At 46.0% G+C, this 23,212-nt stretch overlaps 1 protein-coding gene across 4 annotated transcripts in view; it reads left to right on the top strand.

Annotated features, from left to right (window-relative positions):
• The window catches only part of PLEKHA7 (pleckstrin homology domain containing A7), a 234,543-nt gene that overhangs the window by 81,825 nt on the left and 129,506 nt on the right, over positions 1-23,212 (top strand). The window lies entirely within an intron of this gene.

Genomic DNA, 23,212 nt, shown 5'->3' on the forward strand with positions numbered 1-23,212 from the left:
CGGGGGGCTGCGGGCCGTTTCGGGGCGGGCAGGGCGCAGGGTGCGCAGGCTGCTTTTAGGGGTGCTTTGTGTCTGGGCGCTGGCGTGACGGGAGCCGGTGGGTCCCCGGCCGGCCATCCGCGTGGGAGCCGCAGCCCGCCGCCGGAGTTTCAAGGAGAGAATTCATTGAGCCGGCGACCGGCTTTGGGTTACTCATCGGGAAGGGCGCCGAGGAGCAGCCTTGTTGTTTTGAGAATTGGTCTCCAAGTACAGCCTGCATTCATGGTAACAGGATTATCTCTCAGCAGACAGCGCGGCTTCCCGAGATCGGCTGTGGCTGGGGGCACCGGTCGTTCGGGGTGCGGGGGAGGGGAGGTGGGCAAAAGCTACCCGGCCACCCACTCCGCCCCCACGCCTTCCCTCCGAGAGCCGGCTTAGGGCGAGGCGAGAGGTCAGCCTCTCGCCGCCGTTGACAGGTCTAGTTTCAGACACACCTTCCCCGAGGAATGCGGAGGCTTTGTTCCAGGGCCCGTCCCAGCCCCGAGCCCAGAAGCCCGCGGGCACGGGGCCGGGACTCCAGGGCCATTACTCATCTTTTCTGGCAACGCCGGCGAGCTCCCGGGTAGGCAAGTTAATTATTAACGTGTCTAGGCTGGAGGGAGGGAATCTGGAAATGAGATTGGTGGGCTGCAGGTTCCCCCGCCCCCGCCTATTTGGCGCTGGCCATCAAGGTTGAAGCCCAGGGTATTGCAGCCTGTTTCCTGAGAAGGATGCTGGCCTTCCCCCAGTGACCGGCACTCCCGCGAAAGGGCTTCCCTTTCTCCCCATTTGTGGGACAGCCGCCACCTTCCCCCCGGAGGGCACAAAGGGAGCAACTCTTGTTTTTTATCTACTTTGGAACCGGCCCGTACCTCTCCTCCTTTGCCTTCTCTAAACAACCTCATTCCCCACCCCCTGCCTCAGGGAGCTTCCAGGCCCAGGTGCCTGCGACCCGAGCCCGCAGCCGGCCGTCTGAAGCGTCGGGTGAAGCGCCGCCCTGCCCCACCTCAGTGCGTGCACACCTCCGCCCCGCTCAACAAGTGCCCTGGGGTGTGTTTTCCGGCCCCGGCTCCGTAGGACTGTGGGCGGAGGCAAAAGTGTGCGCCGGGCGGTCACCTGACCCGCCTCTCCCGGTACCCTCCGCTCGCCCGGGAAGGAGGAGGTCCAGGTGGGGAAGAGCCGAGGGCGGAGCTCCTTGCTCGGGTTTCAGTTTCCCTCCCGGCAGGCTGGGAGCAGGTGGATTCGAAGGCGGGTAGTCTCCCCAGGTGTGCTCTGAGTGCTGCTGCATGGGAATGAGAGGGCTCAGGGCTGAATGGAGGGCGGCGGATGGGGCTGGGCTTGGCGGATGGGGCTGGCTGGAGGCCCGAGATTTTGCCTCGGCTGGGGCTTGAGGGAATTGTCACATTCAGCCCTCCTGGAGGCACTGTGCCTTAGAGACCCGGTTCACTGCTGTCTTTGTCAGTTTAGGTAGAGGACTCAGCCACCTAAGCTGAGGGTTGGCAGATGTATGATGAGAAGATGAGCACCTCTTGGAAGTTGACACTCTTGAGGGTGGAAGAGGGGGCTGGGCTTATGCCGGGGAGGAGTGCAGGGAGGGGGGGTTTTAGCTCTGACTGTGGGCTTCCCAGGTGGTGCTAGTGGTAAAGAACCTGCCTGCCAGTGCAGGAGACATGAGTTCAATCTCTGGGTCGGGAAGATCCCCTAGGAGAGGGCATGGCAATCCACTCCAGTATTCTTGCCTGGAGAATCCCCGTGGACAGAGGAGCCTGGAGGGCTACTGTCCATAGGGTCGCACAGAGTCGGACATGACTGAAGCAGCTTCACACACACGCACATAGGCTGTGCGTTGTATCAGGTTCTGTAAGAGAGGCTGTTGTTGTGCCCCACATCCGTCCGTTGTTTTCTGTCCTCTTGCCTCAGGGGCTTGGCTTACTGGGTTCTTCCTGGCTGTGGTCTCCAGGGCTGGACTGTCCTGATGGCTGCCCAGGGACACAGAAGTCCCCATCTCACCCCAGCCTTCTGGGGAGGAAATGAGTGAGGGAACGTGTGGCTTCAGAGAGCCTGCTGATCCTGACACCCTGGGTTACTGGGGAGTCTGTGCCGCCTGTCTTCCCCCGGGGTGTGTGGTATGTACACTCAGCACACCCCTCCCCCAACACACTCGCTTTTAGATTGGCACCTTCTCCAGCAGTATCCTGAGCTGCTGGGATCTGCTGGCCTGCTGGCACTCTGTGAGTTGAGGATTTGGAGATGGTCCTGATTAAGAACAATTTTTTTTTTTTAAAATTATGGGAAGTCTGCCTCAGGCTGCCATCTAATGTCTGCTCAGTTTGCAGCCTGCTGGTCACAGCTGAATATTCATTAATAATGGCCTGGCCACTGTCTGGGGAAGCTACTTAAGGTGATTCTGTAAAGAGTGGGTGGGTCTCTGGGGGGCACCAAGAGAACAGGCCATCATCAGGGACTGTGACCTTGGGAAAGTGAGGCGATTGTTAGGCTGTGGGACTGTGGAGTGAACGGGGGTGGGTGGGTGTGTGGGGATCAGGGTCACTGAGAGTGGTAGGGTCGAAGGATTGAGCAGGGATGGTTTGGAGATTGCCCCAGTGTGTCCTGATCCTACTGTCTGTGCTGGGCACAGCGGGCTGTGCTGAGTGGGTTCAGCATCAGCTGAGGCCTCTGTCCTGGGACCTGACTGCCCCTGCCACCTAGGAAAAGGGTCCGCCTCTCTCTGGTGGCTCAGCTGGTAAAGAATCTGCCTGCAGTGTGGGAGATCTGGGTTTAATCCCTGGGTTGGGAAGATCCTCTGGAGAAGGGAACGGCTACCCCACTTCAGTATTCTGGCCTGGAGAATTCCATGGACTGTATAGTTCATGGGGTTGCAAAGAGTCAGGCGACTGAGTGACTTTCACTTTCTCTCTATACACCAGCTCCTGGACTGCTCCTTCCCTTTTAACAGCAGTGTTGGGTTTAATGATGGTGGTTACTGTGCTCTTCGGCCCCAGCTCTGGCATGGAGCTTCATCCTGGGATGGGCAGCTGGAGAAAGTACCCAGGCTAAGAGAGAGGTGCTTCTGGTTTGTCCTGAATCACATAAGATCAAGAGGAGAAACAGAATGGACACCCTGGCAGCCTTTGCAGTCATGGTTTATAAAATACAGAATTCCTCCGTAGGTTTTATATTGTCTCTGTGAAGATAAAAGAGGCTAGTTATTCTAGGCCTTGCCCTGTGGGTCTCCAGGTGAAGGGAGAGAGAATGATGAGGAGTTAATCGAGGCAATCAGTTTGTGGTATTTTATCTGCTGCCTTGGGTTCAAACTCAGCCTTTGCTATTTACTTGCTTCACGTTTGTGGGGCTGAATCTGTCTGTTTTTCTTCACCCCCTCCCTCGAGCAGGATAATTATGAGGATTATACACAATGTTTGCAAAGGATTGAACACAGTGCTTGTTCATTGGTAGCTTAAAAAAAATTAAAGGTAACTAGAGGGTCTTTCGGAGAAGGCAGTGGCAACCCATTCCAGTACTCTTGCCTGGAAAATCCCATGGGCGGGGGAGCCTGGGGGCTGTAGTCCATGGGGTCACGAAGAGTCAGACACGAATGAGCGACTTCACTTTCACTTTTCACTTTCATGCATTAGAGAAGGAAATGGCAACCCCCTCTAGTGTTCTTGCCTGGAGAATCCCAGGGATGGAGGAGGCTGGTGGGCTGCCGTCTGTGGGGTCGCACAGAGTCGGACACGACTGAAGCGACTTAACAGCAGCAGCAGAGGACCTTTGGAGCAGTAGCGAAGAGAGTTTTTTTTTTCATAGACGATAAGAACATTAGAACTACCATTTTATGCCCACCCCAGAGGCCAGACCTGGGCTCATAGTGGGTCAGGTATGAGAATTGTCCTGGAAAATTTCTTCTGATCTTCTCATTAAGATTGTTTTCTAGTTTCAGATTTGCAGAGGCCTTGGATCTCCCATGAAATCCCTAACTGCAGGCACAGAGCATAGTTGAGCTGGGAAGGTTCAGTTCAGTTCAGTTCAGTCTCGCAGTTGTGTCTGACTCTTTGCGACCCCATGAATCGCAGCACGCCAGGCCTCCCTGTCCATCATCAACTCCTGGAGTTCACTCAGACTCATATACATTGAGTCAGTGATGCCATCCAGCCATTTCATCCTCTGTCGTCCCCTTCTTCTCCTGCCCCCAATCCCTCCCAGCATCAGAGTCTTTTCCAATGAATCAACTCTTTGCATGAGGTGACCAAAGTACTGGAGTTTCAGCTTTAGCATCATTCCTTCCAAAGAAATCCCAGGGCTAATCTCCTTCAGAATGGACTGGTTGGATCTCCTTGCAGTCCAAGGGACTCTCAAGAGTCTTCTCCAACACCACAGTTCAAAAGATTCAATTCTTCGGTGCTCAGCTTTCTTCACAGTCCAACTCTCACATCCATACATGACCACTGGAAAAACCATAGCCTTGACTAGACGGACCTTAGTCGGCAAAGTAATGTCTCTGCTTTTCAATATGCTATCTAGGTTGGTCATAACTTTTCTTCCAAGGAGTAAGCATCTTTTAATTTCATGGCTGCAGTCACCATCTGGAGTGATTTTGGAGCCCCCCCAAAATAAAGTCTGACACTGTTTCCCCATCTATTTCCCATGAAGTGATGGAACCAGATGCCATGATCTTTGTTTTCTGAATGTTGAGCTTTAAGCCAACTTTTTCACTCTCCACTTTCACTTTCATCAAGAGGCTTTTGAGTTCCTCTTCGCTTTCTGCCATAAGGGTGGTGTCATGTGCATATCTGAGGTTATTGATATTTCTCCTGGCAATCTTGATTCCAGCTTGTGCTTCTTCCAGCCCAGCATTTCTCATGATGTACTCTGCATATAAGTTAAACAAGCAGGGTGACAATATACAGCCTGGGAAGGTAGCATCCCTCAAACTTTTGCTAATGCAGCCATCTCTGGTCCAGCCTTGACTGTGGATTGTTAGAACCACCAGACACCTGGCACTTTTTAATCTGTGTGATTCTGGACAAGTCCTTTTATCTCTTTGAGCCAGTGTTTTGTGAGAGTAATAAAACCTGCCTCACAGTTCTTGTGGTCAAATGCAATAGTATATATAAAACTCGCGCGGCACGCTGTTAGTGACTAATAGCCTGTGTGTGGTCAGTTGTTGTTCAGTTGTGTCCCACTCTTTGCAACCCCAGGGACTGTACCCTGCCGGGCTCCTCCGTCCATGGAATTACTAATGTACCAGACTTAGACTGTTCTAAGTGTTTTCATATATTATCTCACTTAATTCTCACAACAATTTATGGCGCAGTTAATTACTGCCCACATCTTATTGATGAAAAAGTTGACTATTAGGAATTAAAATTGTTTTCGTTGTGTGGTAGACCCTCTGTGGAAGTCATGCATCTGAAGATTTCTGCCTTGCAGAGTAGGAATAAACTGAAGTTTGTGCAGATACGTCTGCCTACGCCTTTCTTTCATCCGCCTATTCTAACATCTCAAGCTAGCTCTGGATATGTTTGCTGCTGCTGCTAAGTCGCTTCAGTCGTGTCCGACTCTGTGCGACCGCATAGACGGCAGCCCACCAGGCTCCCCCGTCCCTGGGATTCTCCAGGCAAGAACACTGGAGTGGGTTGCCATTTCCTTCTCCAGTGCATGAAAGTGAAAGTCGCTCATTCGCGTCTGACTCTTAGTGACCCCATGGACTGTAGGCTACCAGGCTCCTCCGTCCATGGGATTCTCCAGGCAAAAGTACTGGAGTGGGGTGCCATTGCCTTCTCCGGGATGTGTTTGTAAAATGACTAGAAGAAGTCCTTATTGATCATTTTGGTTTCTCAGCACTACTCTGTTGTCCACTCTGCCTTATGCCCATAGGCTCGGTGGGGCTTATAGATTTAGTACCTTCTTGGCTGTTACGTTTAAGTGTCATTTGTATGGGACTGTAACCCTCCTGTGCTCACTCACTTAATGGTGCCTTTTAAGAAGGAGGTTGTTGGTGGATCAAAGATAGTTGATATTAGGATAGTAGTGGAAGGTACATAAAAGGGATTGTACATGAGCTTGCCTCAATGGTGGGCAACACTTAGAAACTGAGGATCAGTTGTACCGCCTTCTGACATGAGTGTAATTCATGTAAATAAACTAAATGTTTAAGGATTTAAAAAAGAAAAAAAGGTTGCCAGTTTGATTTGACTTTAGGCACAAGAAATATTTGTTTGGTTTAGAGCCAACCACTAGGCTCAAAGTTTTCAAGGTCCTATCTTTCTAACGGTTCTGGTTAGCTGTTTTGCTTCCTTGCCTCTGCTCCACACCATCTGCCAACAGGCACTCAGGTCTGAAGTTTCAAATGTGTTAAGAAAAACAAAAAGAAGGAGGGGGGAGAAAGAAACAAAACATCCTGTGAAAATAAGGACTCATTGGCTGGTGGTATATCAAACACGGGTGGTGCTCATTAAGAGAGAGTTATGATCACAGCCTCAAATTAATTTTGATTACTTTTGTAACATTTATAGCAGAAGAAAAAGGCTACAAGTTTGTGGGTCATTCTTTTTATGACAGGAATAACATTTATGGGGGGTGTGACACAAAGGAATAAAGGTCTGGTTAGGAATAAAAAGAGAAGAGCAACTGGTGGGCCTCGGCCATGCTCAAAAGACTCCAGAGCTCTTGTTAGCAGAGATTTTTCACAGTACAGACCTCGGTGCCCTAGTTCCCACAGCAGCCTGGTGATGTCGTCAGGGTGGCATTGTTCCTGTCATTTTACTGGAAAATGGAGTGACTTGCCTGAGGTCAGGTACCCGGATGTGTAACGCTGGAGACCGGACCCCGGGTCTCTAACTTTCTGTCTCAAAAGCAAGCAATCTCATTTATTCTTGTGACAATTGAGTGTTTCCTATTATGGACACATGATGGAAAACATAGAATATTATAAAGGAAGATCAAATCAGGGAATCATGGCCCAGGCACCAGAGACAACCATCGTGTACATTTTGGTGAATTTCTAAAGAGACTTGTGTTTTACGAAGAGGGGACATTCGTTTTTGTCAGAGAAGAATTGCCAGTCATATGTCTCTGGGCATCTCCAGTTTCCTGTCTTGGAGCAGGCACTCCTGTAAGCTTTGATTCCCTACACATTCAGCCCAAGTTCTTTATTTTACATGACACACAGTACTAGGCACAGCGGGGGAGAGAAAGATGAGCAAAGCATTCCTGCCTTTATAATTAAGCAGGAGAGACAGATGTGTACTCAACCGATTAGTCCAGGTATAACCATAATAGCAAACAGTGACTGCGCCCGGCTCTGGCCTGCGTGCTTTAGACGAGGTATTCATACTTAATCCCCAGGCAACCTTGTGAAGGAGGTAGTAACCGTTTCACAGTTGTAGAAAGCCTATGAGGTTAAGTGACCCGCCGAAAATGATAAAACTGACAACCATCCAAGTTGAGATTCAAATCTGGGTTGTCCCATTATAAGACCAAGTGCCCTCTCTTTTGAAAATCCCTTAAAAGAGAAGCACAAAGTCAGAGTCCTTTGAGAAGAGGGAAGGTGTGGCATATACCCCTTTGTCATTCTCTGTCATCCTTTTATTTCTTCTGGCGTCTTTCAAGATGAATGATTCTAATTATTTTGAGTGATATTCATTACCTTTTTCAAAAGTTTCCTGCTTGGATGCTTTTGCTTATCGGGACCACTTGATAATAAATCTCATAATCTCAGAATGAGAAAGAAATAGCAAAGTTGTCCAGACCATTCTCTTTATTTTGTCATTTTGGGGAAACTGGATGTCAGAGAAGGGGCCCGACATGGGCATACCTAATAGTTGTTGGTTGAGTAAGGACTGGAAATCAGGTTTTTTCACCAAAGTTTTCCCAAATGTAACAGGATATGGACTAAAACCAGGGTGACTATTTTAAATTTTAATGGTTTTATACATGGGTATAGGATTTTTTTTCAAGTGAAATATGGCTAGAATATTAAACTCATCATTTGGCAGCTACTGTTGCTTAGGATGTGTCTAAATTCTGCACTGTCTATTTAGAGAAAAAGGTGGAAGTACAGGTTGGACAGGGAGGAGGCAGAATAATAGAGGTGGTGTGTGGGCCACGTGTGGATAACGTTAGGGCACAGTGCAGATACACCAAGCTGTATTCTCTGAGAAGATTTGCTTGCCCTACCTACTTGATTCTTTGAGGAGCAAAAAGAAGTGGGGCAGAGCCTTGTGGAAACATACTACTTGCTAGACATTTACCTGTGGGTCGGTATTGATGGGCTCACTGTATGTATATTGTATATTGAGAAAGCTCAGAGAGGTTGACTAACAAGTCCATGGTCACTCAGGGCAGTTGGAGAGTGAGAGTTCAGACCCAGCTGGGGCTCCTTCCCTTGGCCCTGCTTGCTACCGGCCACATTCCACAAGGTGGGTGCGCCCCACGCTCAGTCTGCGCTGGTTATCCAAGATTCTGACACCAGTACCAGGCTCAAGTGGAAATGATTGTGATTGGGTTGCTAGGTTGCTGCTGTTGCCTGCTAATTTAAAGCTTGATTTTGATAGAATTTCAAAGAATGTGCTGTATTTTTAATATGTGGTATTTATCAACTCTGACTCATGCTGGTAAGTGATAAAATCCTTATCCTGCCGCCTTTTGGCTTCTGTACACATTGTGATGATGCCCTGTGGATTGTGAGCTCCAGGAAGACATAGGCTGTGCCTGTCAGTCTATCTAAAGGGCAATTATGAAATGATCTTTGAGGCTGATTCATTTATCCATACTTTCAGAGTTCAGAGAATGAGCCAGTAGATTTTTACCTGGGGTGGAGGTGGCTGGGCTGCTCCCACCATAGCTGTTGAAACTCAGAGCTGCAGGTTATGGAGACAAAGCCTCCTTTGGGAGATTTTGGCTAGAGCAGGGGCTCCAGGCTTTGCGTTCTTCCCAAACCAGTTGAGAACCTTCTAAACCTTCAGTTTCGGACCACATGGAGCAGGGTTTGTTGTAGGAAGCAGTCAGTCACTGCCCATTTGCTGTGCAGTAAAAGCTGTGCTAGTGAGGTAGGCTGAATGATGGTTCCCTCCTCCAAAGGTGTCCATGTTCTGATGCCCAGAACCGGTCAGTGTTACCTTTTGTGATAAAAAGGATTTTGCAGGTGTGACTGAGTGAGGATTGAGAAGATTATGTTGGATTATCTGGGTGATTATCTGGGCTTCCCAGGTGGTGCTAGTGGTAAAGAACCCACCTCCCAATGCAGGAGACATAAGAGATGCAGGTTTGATCCCTGGGTCAGGAAGGTCTCCTTGGAGGAGAGTGTGGCAACCCACTCCAGTATTCTTGCCTGGAGGATCCCTTGGACAGAGGAGCCTGGCAGGCTACAGTCCAAAGGGTCATAAAGAGTCGGACACAACTGAAGCAACTTAGTATACACATCTGGGTGAGCCCAGTGTAATCAGACAGGCCCTTAAGGGAGAGCCAGAGTGAAAGAAGAAACTGATGATAGTGGAGGATGGAGTGACGCGGGCCTATGGGGAAGAAGTGTAGCAGCTGAAAAAGGCAAGGGATGGATTCTCCAGAAGGAATGCAACTCTGTTGACACTTTGACTTTACCCCTCTGAAACTGACTTCGAACCTTCCCAACTGTAAGATGGTAAATGTGTGTGGTCTTAAGCCGCTAAATTTGTGGTAATTTGTTATATCACAAATATAGTACAGATCAATACAGATGAGTACTGAAGATCAAACAACGAACCTAGCACAGTCCTTGCCTGCCTTCAGTGGCTCTCAGTTCAGTGGGGGACGCGGGCAAGTACAGAGCCAATTGTGGTGATAGCAGTGTCTTTATAGGGCTGTGAGTTCAGGAATCTGTGGGAGATAGGCGAATTTAGCCTGGAAGAAGACTGCTTGGGTGAGCTGGCCTCAGAGGTGCCGCTGAAGGAGAGTTGACGTTATGGGATGAAGGAGGCCAGGGGAGAGCTTTTATGGAGAAAGAAGAGCACATTCAAGTTCATCTCAATAGGATCTAAAAACTAGGTGGAGGCTACTGGCCAGGTCCTGCAAGGCGGAAAGCTGGTTTAAGTTGGTGCAGATCTTCATGGCACTGTTTTCAGACTAAAGGCTTGCACAGTGGGAGCTAAGATGGAAAGGTATTACTTTTGCCTTCAGGGTTGTGTGATGATGGACCTGACACCATCTCGGGCACCTGCTAGGTCTTTGGCATGGATATTCCCATTTAATCCCGGCAACAACTGCGAGAGGTAGGGACTGTTATTTTCTTCATGTTATGATTGAGGAAAATTGAGATTAAGTAATGAGCCCAGAACCACATAGCTTGTAAGTAGTGGGGCTGAGATTTGAATCCAAACCTTCAGGTTTGGGAGCCCTCATGCTTAGTATTCTCCTCTATGGAAGAAAGATCACTGGGCCAGCAATTAGAGGACCTGAGTTCTAGTGCTAGCCATGCTTCTTCATCCTCAGTATTCCCATCTGTAAAAGGGTCTAGGAGGTCTGCCTCCCTCACAGAGGTTGTGGACCTAAAGGAGATCCTGGAGGAATGTGTTTTTGCTCAAACCTCTCTCCTGTCATCAGAGTCTCTGACACCTCCAGAAAGGTCCTTGTTTGTTAGTGAGCCCCCTCTTGCAGTGCTGATCATCCTTAAGGGTCATGAGGCAGGTCGGGGAATTTGGCCACAGCAGATCATTGACATGTCCACATGGGGCTGGAGTGTTTGCATCTGTGGGTGGTGGTAGAGATAGAAAGTGGGCAAGAGACGGGGAGTGGCCTGTCTCAGAGGACTGAGAGTGGGAATGTAAGTCTGGAGGGAAGAAGTGTAGTCTGCATTGTGTTCCCTGCAAAGATACTAATGCCAGAGGTGACTGAGGGGGAAACTCTCCTGACTTGGAAGTGGGGTGAGGAGCATGCTGTGATTTGAGGCAAGTTGACATGAGTTCTGGAGCCTCAGTCTCTTCATGCGTAAAACAGGACTAATGATTCCAACTTTGTGAAGTATGTGAAAGCCTCCTGCCCAGTTCCTGGCATATAGCAGACATTTCAGTGAATAGGGACCTTCTCTAAAGCTGGCAGTTTGAGACTTCTCAGGGTTAATCCAATACATTCCAGTTCTTTGCAGGATTCCACCTTTCTCCCTTGCTTTTCAGGCTCACTTAGGCACGTTGTAATTGGATGTGAAGGGAGGTCTGGCCACGGAATGAGAGACCCGTGACTCTTTGGGAAAGGCCCTGTGCTTCCCAGAGGGAAATGGTGACGAGTGGTTTTCAGGTAGCGGCAGTGGGTCTGCTGAGCCATTTTGGAAGCGAGAATATGTTCATCGTGCCAAGTACAAGATTGAGTGTCACTGTTTTGCTTTCTGGGAATAATGGCCATGCTGATGAAGTAGATTTATGGTGCTGAGGTTATGTTAAGGAATGAAGGAATGAACTTTTTTTTTTTTTAATGTCTGCATTTTCTTATTAAGGTGGTGGTTATTTTATAATATTTGGAAAATATTTTTAAAAAATAAAGACATTTACTTCCACATCCAGAGATGATCACTGCTAACATTTTAGTGTGTTTCCCTTCATTCTATTTGAGGTCTACATAAACTTTTTGTAGAAAATGCTGTGCTTAATATGCTTTATTCACCTCACGCTATATCATGTGCATTTCCCCGATTATCACATAGTCCTTAGAAGCACCTTTATTTGCTACATAATAGTCTGTTTGGTACAGGTGCCATCATTTTCTTTATCATTCCCCATTCAGTAGCTGGGCATTTAGATTGTGACTACTGAAATATATAAATACGCATTTCCCCCTAAAATATGTAAAAAATATTTGGCTAGTTTTTTTTTTTTTTTTCAAACTGCCTTCTTAGATTCTGAGGACTAGAATTCCTAGACCAAAGAATAAGTACTTTTAAAAGTGCATACTGATGGGGATTATCAGACTAGTTCTGTATACATTGTATTTAAAGCAAAAGCATTATGACATGTTAGGTTGTTGTGGGCCAGCTGGGTAAGGTTCCTGCTTCTGACCGTTGTGCACCGGAGGCTGCCTCCTCTCTGCTCGCTCCTCTGGCAGACAGTACAATCAGCCCCTTGTGCCTCCCCAGTGAAATTTAAGTAATGGGTCAGCCTTTCCAGTGCTTTCCTCCCTGTCAGGAAGTTCATCTGTGCATCTAACCTAAATCTTGCCTGCTGTATTTTAAATCCTCCCCCATTGCCGGGCCTCCTCAGTGGCCTGGAGCAGAGAGGAGCAGAGCTGTGCTCCTTCTTCGGGCAGCACACTTGCCTCTCTCCCGGCCTGACCACCACGGCTCCAGCCACCAGCCTTATGTTACCCTGGAGGAAGCTCGAGGGTCTCTGGCTACTGCTGTCGCAACTTGGAAGGCAGTCCCTGCATCGAGTTGCTGCCGATAACGCCAGGTAGGGTTTCTAAACCTGAGAGTGCCCACGGCACAGATGCCAGCATCCCAGTCTCTCCTGTGCCCTCTGCAGAATTCGTGGGGGTTAATTAGCATTCAGAGTGGTGCTCTCCTATTGACACTGCGGGTCTATCAGATTCATTCTCTGGGAAAGAAAGAAATGTGGCTGGAGCAGGCATTAATTGTGTTTCAGTACCAAGTGCACTGGCTAAGTGGTGACTGTGCAGTGAAGGAGGATGGCCAGGCAGGGAGGGGCCTTTGAGTGCATTCTGGTGATGGCAGAGACCACTGTCAGTGTGAAAAGGGTAGGGTCCCCCCCGGCCTCCCACCTTTGGCATCAGGTAGCTGCTGTGCCCTCTGCCTGAAGAGCCTTGGCTACCTTTCTTAGCCAGAGTCCTTTGTTGAGAGCTGACAGCTTTATTACGGGGCAGTAGTTGTTAATTTGGAAGGGAAATGAATATAGCTGCAACTCCATGGGCAGAAGGAGGCCCCTTGTGTCCGTCACTGAGGCGTTTTAGAGCTGACTGGCAGCAGGCCAGCAGAGTGGACAGACTCCTACAGGAGACAGACTGGGGATTGAATCCTGAAGCCCCTGTGCGAGTATCTGCGCATGGCTGGGGCCTGAGGGGTCCCTGGGGCCTGGCCCAGGCTGGCTGACCCCCCTCTAGCTCCTGGCTGTCCCCTGCATGTCAGCACCAGGAGATCCTGCCTTAGTACGCACTGCTCGATTTTCCAGCTTCACCTCCTCAGAAGGTCTGCAGTCTTAAGACGAGGTGCTTTGTTTCGTATTTGCTGTTCCTTCCCTCAGTGCCCGGTACAGCTCTCATGCTTTATTGCAACAAGCATTTATGAAGCAAAACCCAGTGGTTTTATGCACTCAGTAAAGAAGTCAGTTCTCTAGTTTCATCCCCCCTTTGAAAATTCCGTGTCAGATGGTTTTTCTTCTTTTGGAGAGGGCTAGCTTTTTTTTCTTTCCTGCCTCACCTTACTGTGTGCCCATACTCACTTTGTGGTTAGTGTCGCTGGTACTGTGACCTTGACAAGCTGGAGCCCAGTGTCCCCACTGAGAGGCCTGAGCCTGGTGAGTGCTGTCCCTGGCTGCCTGTTAGAATCCCTTGGAGAGCTTTTTAGAAATCTTGATGCCTGGGACCCAACACCAGAGATTCTGGTTTATTTAGTCTCAGTTGGGGCCCTGGCACCGTCACATTCCACAGGTGGTTCTAGTGTTCAGTAATTTTCCCAGAATAAGGAGTGAGACGTCCATCCCTGCTGTCCTGTCAGCAGTTTCCCTTTATGGGAGGATCTGTATGAGACGCCTGTGATATCTGCAGCTCACATCCTTTTGGAAGCAGAAAGGATGACAGGAGAGATGAGAGGAGTGGGTCAGGCCGTCTGTGGGTGGTGCTGGCGTGATGGGAGCCCCTGTGGATGTACCTAGCGTCCCTTTCTGTTACCCCGGTGTGCCCTGGCTGTCTCTCTGCCTGGTATACCACAGGGGACCTGGGCAGGGTGAGGACATTTTAGTTAGGGTGAAAGCTAAAAAGGAACAAACAGGCAATGAGCCTGCTTATAGTCAGTTCATTAACCAGTGCCTGGGTCCACTTTTTTCTCAAATATTTGGAGCATGGGTCACAGGGGGCGCGGATGGGGAACAGAGCTGAAAGGATGGCAGAGGGTGGTGTTCAGTTTCAGGCTTGAGGACAAACAGGTCAAAGCGGTGGTGCCTGAACCATCAACACTTCGTGGCGCTTGGTTGCTCATTGTCGGCTAGGACCTTTGAGGCGTCACTCCTGCAGACCTCCTTTTGAATGTTCTAGACACCTCTTCCCAGAGGAGATAATAGGAAACTGAATTCTTACCATGAGTGAATGAGCCCCTTCATTAAATGTGTGTGGGTTTACCTGCGGGTTCCTTTACGTGATTCGAGGATGGTTATGTTCCTGTTGACTTCTGCGTTTGACTTGATGTCCTCTGTTCTATACCTTCCCTTACCCTCTTTAGGGTGTTTGCGGTTGGGGCTTTGTCCCATGAGCATCCTCTCGGATTGAGGGGCTGCTTTTTAGGGTTCCTCTGCTTCTTGGCTTCTGTCTCATGGTTTGGGCACCTCCAGGCCCTCTCAGCCTAAGAGAAGTTGGAGCGCCCTTAAGAGAGCCCCCTGTAGTTTTATCAGAAGTGAGGTGGCCTCTTGATTAACCCCTGGGGTGCTGACGGCACTGTTCCTCAAACTCACAAATCCTGCTTAGAAAAAGCTACACACTTTTTATTTATTTTTAGTTTTCTCATGCTATTCAAACTGTAGTTTTGCTGGCCTTCTATAACAGATTTCCCTGGGGTGCCTGTTAAAAATACAGAATCTCTGGGACTGGAACTTAGAAATTATCAGTTTAGCCAGAATCCCAGGCCATTATCAGGTACAGAAATGTTTGACAGTCACTTTTTAAAGTCACCCCCTTTGTTTTACAGGGGAAATACAACACAGAGTGGTTAAGTGACTTGCCCAGGATCACGCATTGAATTCAAGCGGAGCCAAGCCTGGAATAACCTAAGCCAAGTCCAGAATGTTAATATCACCTCATAATTGTGTAGAGCTTTATTCTGTTTTGAACCAGATTACTTTTTTTGCTGTGGGGAGCTGTCCTATTCACTGTAGGATGTTTAGCAACATTTCTTGCTTCTATCCCTTGGATTCCAGTAGTATGCCCCCATTGTGACAATCAAAAATGTCTCCAAGCATTATCAAATGTCCTTGGGGGACAAAATCACCCCAGCTGAGAACCACAGCTTTAGCTGCAAAAACTGTATGTCAGGGATGTTCCCTAGTATCATCCTATGACATTTATTTTTATATCTAGGAATTCACTTAAAATTTGCATAGCTGGCTTCTACCCGACTTGGCTCCTGTGCTGGGTTACACACATTAATGAAGTCATGATGAATATAAGCTCTCTCCTCCTCTGTTTTGGCCTGCAGAGGAAAGGCATAAATAAACTTGGAAGGACCCCTGAGTTTGGCTTCTAGCCCATGGTTTGCCTGCCAGCCCTCCATTTCCTAGCTGTGGGGTCTTGGGCAAGTCTCTTGTTTTCTGGAGCCCCTTTCCTCATCTGATGATGATAGAAATGAATGTTTGTTTTGAATGAGAATTAAGTGACCCCTTGAATGTGGAAATGTTTATAAAACATTCATATATTAAGTGGTGATGATAAGATTCAGGTCTAATTACCAGCACTTGAGGTCTTCACAAATTCAAAAGTGCAGAACTCAGCATAGCAATTCTAGGCTTGTATTTGGCCAAGTATATTACCCTTGTCGTATTTCTGCCCATAAAGTTAATCTTCCCCTCTCTCACTTTAAATTTCATCTCCTCCTTCTTAGTGACCATAGCAATACCTCTGGGGTCATTGTCTCTGCAAGATTGGTTGTTTATTACCTATGACTAGCAAGAGCCAGGTTCTTTTTATGATGAGGTTTCAGAAGAGCTGTCAAATATTTTATGAAAATAAAAACCAGTGCCACCTTCCCTTCCCTCTTTGCCAGCACGCAAAGTGTGTGATAATCGGTCCTCGAGGCCTAAATGCGGGCATAGAAGCCAGCATCAATCTGTAAAGAGTTGCATGCAAATAAACTTGGAGATTAAAGATCTCCAAGCTGTTCGGCACAGCAAAGCTCAGCTAGTCCAGCACTTTATTTTGCAGACAAGGAAACTGAGCCCAGAGCAGGAACTTGTCTGAGGTTTCACAGGTGCAGAGTGAGATTGTGGCCTGGACTTTCCAGGTGCTGGTGAGGCTCCTGGCACATGTTCATGTGTGTCCAGGCTGCTGATAGGGCGGTGTGAGGGGAGCCGGCCCCACTCTGTATCCAGGGTGCCATGGCTGCCCCCTGTTTAACATCAGGTATTGCTTACTAGGTCTGAGATCATCTGTCTTTGCTCAGTTTTTTTATGGATGGAACTTTCCCAGAATTCACATAGTACACGGAATGATTTCCACTGATTCTTACAGCAGGATATCCTGAGGCAGAAAGGTACCAGTTTCATTAAAAACATTGAAAAGGAAAAAGACTGAGAAACTGGAGCTCCTCTTGTTTCTTTAGTCACTTCAAACACCATTTAAAGTGGTTATACATTTTCTCCCACTATAATCTGCTTCTGTATCATCATCACCGCTGATACTAATTGTTAGTAATACTTAGTGCCCTTTATTAAGTGTCTACTGTATGCCAGTGCATATGATGTGTTTACCATGCTCATTTCGATCGATCCACCCGAAAACTCTACTGAGAGGATATTGTACTTGTCTGTGTTATAAAGGGGAAACAGGGTAAGAAACTTAGCTCAAGCTCACAGAGTGGGAGGGTGAGCTGAGATTCAAACCCTTCCAATTGATGAAACCAGAATAGGCTTTTTCCTGATCCATCCCTGGCTCCCTTGGGGGCAGTTACTGTGAACCCCACCAGCCCACTCCTCTCCAGCCAAAGCGGATGCTTAAGGACCTGCTGTTTGTTAGATGGCCAGTTTGAACCTCTGGAGCTGTCCTTACTGGGCAGCTCTCAGCTCACTAGGCCACTGCCTGCCCTCGAACATTCCCTCCCTCTCAGGCTGTGCCGAGAGACTGAGAGACTGAAAGAGCTGTCCCCGACTCAGGACCTCAGAGGCCAGCTGGCTAGGGAGGCACAGCCTTGGAGACCAAGGCCTAGATTTTGGCTGATGGATCTCTTAACCCTCTGGAGCCTCATCTCTCCCAGTTATAAAGTGGAGGCAATTCCTGTTTCACATTTTTTTTCTTTTTTGGAGAGTGTGAGATGAAGTACTTCATATTAAAGATGTTTATAAATCTGGATTTATGTGGGATTGTGAGACTAATGATTACTCAGTGTCTAGTGCATCACATCATAATGCCCGAGGAGGATAGAGTGGGAGCCTGGGGGGGAATGTTCAAGGGAGTGAAATGTAGGCACACTTTGGGCAAGAAGAAGCAAACTAATCTTCCTTTTCCACTCATTTCAAAGGTCGTCTCACCCAGCCTTCCACCTCCATGCAGGCTCAGCGCACCTTGTGTGGTTGTGTTTCTGCTTCCTTACCTGCCCTGGAGGAAGTAGTCACAGGCATTGAAGGGCGAGTAGGGGTTTCTGCAGGTCCTTCCCACTGATACTCACCAGAGGGTCCCATCCTGCTCTTCCCTGGGGCAAAGAAGGCTGCTTAGGGGAACTTGGATTGTTTAAAGGGAAATTGCTAATAGATACTTTGGATTATGGTGACTTGAGGAGTGCAGAGAATTAAAAAAATTTTTTTTCATCAAAATTTTTTTCATCATGAAGGTAGTATAAATATTTTACATCAAAAATTGGATAATAAAGAAGAAAGAACACCCATATTCATTTCATCATAATGTATTTCTTTGGGATTTTTGGGGAAGGTTGGGGATAATAATTTTCATTTATTTTAATAGATATACATAATGGCACACTTTTGACAGGGTACAAAGCAGTGAAAAATAATTCTTTTTATAGAACATGTTTTTAGTTATTTCTTACATATGATTTTGACCCTTTCAGTTAACATTAGTTGATCTTCATTTGTCTAAACAATGTCTTATTCTTTCCCATTTTAGAAGTTTTGTAGGCAGTATATGTAAAAATATACTTAAAATTTTTATTCTTACATAAAGTGGAGAGCAAAATACCAAATTGGTAACAGTGGTGACATGTTACAGGTAACTTTCATTTTTATTTATATATTTTTAAAAATTTGTAAAAATTTATTTTATTAATTCCCTGGCAGTCCAGTGATTAGGACTCTATGCTCTCATTGCAGAAGGCCTAGGTTCAATCCCTGGTTGGGGAACTAAAAATCCCACAAACTGCCCATGGCGGGGCCAAAAAAAAATGAAGTGTGTATAGTTGATGTAATTGCTATGTTAATTTCTACTTCACAGCAAAGTGACACACACACACACACACGTACTTTTTTTTCATATTCTTTTCCATATGGTTTATCATAGGGTACTGAATATAGTTCCCTGTGATATACAGTAGGACCTTGTTGTTTATTCATTCTATATGTAAAAGTTTGTATCTGATAATCCCAAATCTCAGTCCATCTCTCCCGCCTGGCAACCACAAGTCTGCTGTCTGTGTCTGTGAGTTCACTACTGTTTCACAGATAAGTTCCTTTGTGTCATATTTTAAATTCTGTGGATATCATATGGTGTTTGTCTTTCCCTGTCTGATTTACTTCACTTAATCTCTAAGTCTATGCATGCTGTTGTGAATGGCATTGTTTCATTCCTTTGTATAGCTGAGTAATACTCTGTTTTATATACATACCACATCCTCTTTATCCATCTGTCAATGGACATTTAGATTGTTTCTGTGTCTTTAGAAGCTATTGTGAATAGTGCTGCTGTAAACATTGGAGGGCATATATCTTTTCTGAATTACAGTTTTGTCTGAATATATTTACTTTTATTTTTTATGCTTTTATTTCTAAATTTTCTGCAATGAGCAGAAATATTCAGAGAAGTATACAAGGAGATATTGTCCATAATCTTAGAGTTAACACTTTGGTCTATTTTTATTGAGTATTTATTCTTTGCATATTATAAACATAGTTGAAATTATCTTTTATATCAGGAGTGGGTCTTGCTTGGTTTTCATTTAACATAAGCATTTATTAAGCTTGATTCTCCATAAACTTTGTTTTTAATGACTGTAGAATATTCTACCAAGTAGAAACACTATTTTAATCATTCCTTTATGATTGGACAGTTAGGTAACTTTCAGTTTTTACTGTTAAAATAATACCACAATGAACAGCTTAGTGAACACAGCACTTAGAAGTGTCAACCCTGAAAAAATCAGTCCAGAGTTTAGAGAAACTGTCTTCCCAATGGATGGGTATGCAGCAGGCACTCAGCAGTTGCTTGTGCTTAGTGAATGAGGGGACTGGAGTGAAGGAGTATTCTATAAATGATTTCTATAGATGATAACATGAAAGAACAAAGAATGTTTTACAGCAGTGAAGGCCTGTCGAGAGGGACCCCAGGATGAACTGCAGCATCTAAGCCTGTTTTTGAGAGGGTTCTGCAATTTCGGCCATGAAGGTGTTGGGGGAAAATAATGATTTACAAATTGTACAGTAGGAACGTATAGCTTGCTCTGCCTTTGTGCCATGTGGACAGATCAAGTGACGCTGATGCTTTTCCAGTCCCTGGAGGAAGGGAACGTGGCAAGGTGGTTTCTTGCCATGTTTCCTATGGTGGTTTCTTGTCTGTCCGTGTGCCGCTCAAATGGCCACTGAAACCAGTCAATTTGTGGAAGGCTGTGACAATTTTCTTGACTTGAGTCTCTCTCTCAGAATTGGACAGGAGAATAGAATGTCTCTAAAAAGTGTCTCTCTTTATTTGTGCCTGGAGCACTCTGTAATCTGGGCCTTATCAGAACAGCCTGTCTGTTTTGAATTTGGAACCATTTACTCCCCTTTTCTTTACACTGTGAGCTATTTATATGCCAAAAAGCACAAGTGGAAGCCTTTTCACCTTCTCACTCACGACTTCAAGAAAGAAATAAAGGAAAGCAGCATTCTCTACACTGTCTAATCCCTGAGTGTTGGCAACAAAGAAATGAAAAATACTCAAATGTAGACGTCTGTGTGGTGGCGATGGGCAATGAGAAGCTCGGCTGCTGGGTCCTATTGTGCTATTTCTTGGCCTTTCTGAGGATTCTCTGGGGAAGGGAGTCCTCATTCACTTGGCAGAGCATACATACCATTCATGTTCGGTTTGTCCATTTATTAATTCCGTTCATTCCTTTTCTCATTAATTCTATTTGGTTCACTCTAGTTATTGGTCACCTAATGTTGTATGTCATGCAGTTTCAAAGCCTTAGTGACACAGCTGTGACTAAGACTTCCTTCCTGTTTCATTCAAGGCTCAGTGGCAGTAATGAGAAACCAGCTATTCTAAACAGACATGGATTGAATACAGTGGATTAGGTGCTTACATCATTGTTGGAAAGGTGGAGGAGGGAGATCTAAGCTGACATGTGGCAGTGACTCCTAAAACAAGACTCTGAAGACAGTTCATTAGTGACTTTTCTTTTTCCTTTTACTCCCTCTTTTCAACTCTTATCCCCTGCCCCCAGTTTATCTGTCACAGCTTTTAGACTTTTCCTTTCTGGGATTAATGGATTATAAAGTGTTAATTACTGAATGTGTTGTTAATAATAATAGCTGTCACTTGAGAGTCCCTTGGACAGCAAGGAGATCAAGCCAGTCCATCCTAAAGGAAATCAACCTTGAATATCCACTGGAAGGACTGATGCTGAAGCTGAAGCTCCAATACTTTGGCCATCTGATGCAAACAGCCTACTCATTAGAAAAAACCCTAGTGCTGGGAAAGATTAAGGGCAGGAGGAGAAGGGAGGGTGAGATGGTTGGATGGCATCAGCAACTCAATAAGCATGAGCTTGAGCAAAATCCAGGAGATATGAAGGACAGGGAAGCCTGGTATGCTGCAGTCTGTGGGGTTGCAGAGTCAGATGTGACTTAGTGACTAAACAACAACAAGCTGCCCTTTTACTAAGTACCCAGCTGTGTGTTAAGTTCCTTATATGCCTTCTCTCAATTCTCACATCCTCTTTTACATACTTAATAGTATTATCTCCATATTACAGATAAGGAACCTGAAGTTAATAAAAATTAAGTGACTCACCCAAGATAATTCAGTGAATAAGTACATATGAATTCAGGCAGTATCCCTGAAGAGGTACTTACAGTTTAAAATAAGAGCTGGGCCAAAGAATATATGCAGGTGGCCAGTGAAGTGAAAGTGAAGTCGCTCAGTCATGTCAGACTCTTCGTGATCCTATGGACTGCAGCCCGCCAGGCTCCTCCATCCATGGGATTTCCCAGGCAAGAATACTAGATTGAGTTGCCATTTCCTTCTCCACAGATGGCCAGTAAGCCCATGAAAAACTGTTCAACATCACTAGCCAGCAAGGAAATGCAAATCATAATTATGATGAGATGCTACTTCATACACAATAGGATGTCTGTATGCAAAAAGATTTTTTTTTATATTTGATCTTATTTATCTGTTACTCTTAGAACATCTCGTTTTTAAGTGTAGATAAGGATGTGAAGAAATTGGAATACTAATACAGTGCTGGGAAGAATTTGCAACCACTTTGAAAACCAGTTTGCAGGTCCTCAAAAGTTTAAACATAGTCACCAATGATTCATGAATTCTACTCTTAGGTGTATACTCAAGAGAAATGAAAACATATGTATCTGCATAAAGGCTCAGGCATAGATGTTCATAGAAGCATTATTCACAACATTCTCAAAGTGGAAATAACCCAAATATCCACCAGCCAATGAAGGGAGAAATAAATGTAGTATATCCATGCAGTGGAATATTATTTGGCAGTAAAAAAAGGTGAAGTATTGATATCTGCTACAAGGACAAACCTTGAAAACAGTATGTTAAATGAAAGAAATCAGGGCATTTCCTAGAGGTCCAGTGGTTAGAACTCCATCCTTCTACTCAGATCCCTGGGGAACTAAGATTTTGCAAGCTGTGCAGCACAGCCAATATAAAGAAAAACAAAAGAAGCCAGTCACAAAAAATGACATATGGTATTATTTCATTTATATGAAATGTCCAAAATAGGGACTTCTGTAGTGGTAGAAAGTAGATTGGCCTTCCCTGGTGGCTCAGTGGCAAAGAATCTGCTTGTAATGCAGGAGACCCAGGTTCAATCCCTCTGTTGGGAAGATCCCCTGGAGAAGGGCATGGCAACCCACTCCAGTATTCTTGCCTGGAGAATTCCATGGACAGAGGAGCCCGGCCGGGTACAATCCATAGGGTCACAGAGAGTTGAACACAGCTGAAGTGACTAAGCAGCAGCAGAAAATAGATTAGGAGGGATGATGGCTAAAGGTTATGGAATTTCTTTTTAAGGGGGATAAGTGTTCTAAAATTGAGTGGGATTATGGTTGCCCTACTCTGACTCTACTAAAAGCAATTTCACTGTACACTTAAATTTTAAATTAAAAGAATTTTTTGGCTGCACCATGTGGCATGCAGGATCTTAGTTCCCTGACCAGGGATCAAACCTGAGTCCCTTGCAGTTGAAGCGTGGCGCCCTAGCCACTGGACTGCCGAAGCATCCTCTCACTGTGCGCTTTAAATGGCTGAGTTGCTTGACAGGCGAACAACTCACTCGGTTGTTGTCTAGTCACTAAGTTGTGGCCGACTCTTGCGACCCTATGGACTGTAATCCACCAGACTCCTGTCCATGGGGTTTCCCAGGCAAGAATACTGGAGCTGTCATTTCCTTCTCCAGGGGATTTTCTCAACCCAGGAATCGAATCTGCATCTTCTGATTGGCATGAAGATTTTTTACCACTGAGCCACCAGGGAAGCCCCATTAAGTTGTTACTAAACCAAAAAGAGTGAGAAGAAAAGCCGGGAAGGACAATTCTTACCCAAAGAAATGAATTACTAATGGTAGAATTTAGGAAATAGTAGATAAATCCCATACAGATCTCTTACATTTTTGGCTTGTGTTAATTTGTCCTCACTAGGCTGGATTTAATTTAGCTCAAAATTAAGTATTTAATTCCCAGTTGCTTGTCTGGTTGGTGGATCTAGAGGTGGCTTTCTCAGCTGTCTACTTTTCTGGGTTTTTCAGTTTTTCTCTGAGGTGTATGTATTGCTTTTGTAAGTAGGGAACCAGAAGGAAAGAATGTCATAAACTATGTATTCCATTGGATTGTGCAAAAAG

Source organism: Ovis aries, chromosome 15 (assembly GCF_016772045.2).
Source record: "Ovis aries strain OAR_USU_Benz2616 breed Rambouillet chromosome 15, ARS-UI_Ramb_v3.0, whole genome shotgun sequence".
Taxonomy (NCBI): Eukaryota; Metazoa; Chordata; class Mammalia; order Artiodactyla; family Bovidae; genus Ovis; species Ovis aries.